Source organism: Aphidius gifuensis, linkage group LG1 (genome assembly GCF_014905175.1).
Source record: "Aphidius gifuensis isolate YNYX2018 linkage group LG1, ASM1490517v1, whole genome shotgun sequence".
Classification (NCBI taxonomy): Eukaryota; Metazoa; Arthropoda; class Insecta; order Hymenoptera; family Braconidae; genus Aphidius; species Aphidius gifuensis.
The window spans coordinates 14,001,909-14,002,565 of record NC_057788.1 but is presented as its reverse complement, the minus strand read 5'-3'; the positions used below and the strand labels follow the sequence as shown (position 1 = coordinate 14,002,565).

Here is a 657-nt window from a genome sequence, read left to right as displayed (position 1 = left end):
TCCTTTGAGCCGGGTTCGAACCAACGACCAATGGATAACTTTTTAAATTGTTTATAACAATATGCAATGACAGTCCAGTGCTCTACCAACTGAGCTATCGAAGGTTATTGGTAGGACTTCTCACGTTTCATGTCCCATACATAAATATTTTTAAAATACAATTTTGCAAAAAAAAATTGCTGACTCTCCATACGTGTTTTTTTTTTTTTCAAATCGACCTATGTATATATAAATACAACTTTGCAAAAAAATTAGCTGACTCTTGATACGTGGAATTTTCAAATATAAACTAATAAAATGCTGTCGTAGTATTTAATTGTTTATGATAAAAAATAAATATTAATTAATATGCATGTGAGAATTTGCAGACTCTAAATACGTGTCATTTGAATAGGTACTCCTTCTACTATTCTATTGTATTTATCCCTATATAAACGAGAAAGTTTTCTGAAATTTTATCATTCGAATATCAAGACTGTGAGGAAAGGTAAGAAAGCAATTTAATAATATGCATATATATACATTTATAATCAGTATTATATTTTACACATATTTATTTGCAATAGAAATGGAACAACAATTGAATAATGTTGCTAAAATGGAGAGCAAATTGGATGTCAAAAAAATGTCTGAGTTGGAGGTTAATAGAGAGTACAA

General features: G+C 28.6%; 1 non-coding gene across 1 annotated transcript; it reads right to left on the bottom strand.

Moving 5' to 3' along the window:
• Positions 1–104, bottom strand: Trnad-guc. The gene is made up of 2 exons: positions 68–104; positions 1–36 (listed from the first exon to the last, which is right to left on the bottom strand). It is a non-coding gene; the product is annotated as a tRNA-Asp (tRNA).
• Between the last annotated feature and the right edge of the window lie 553 nt (positions 105–657).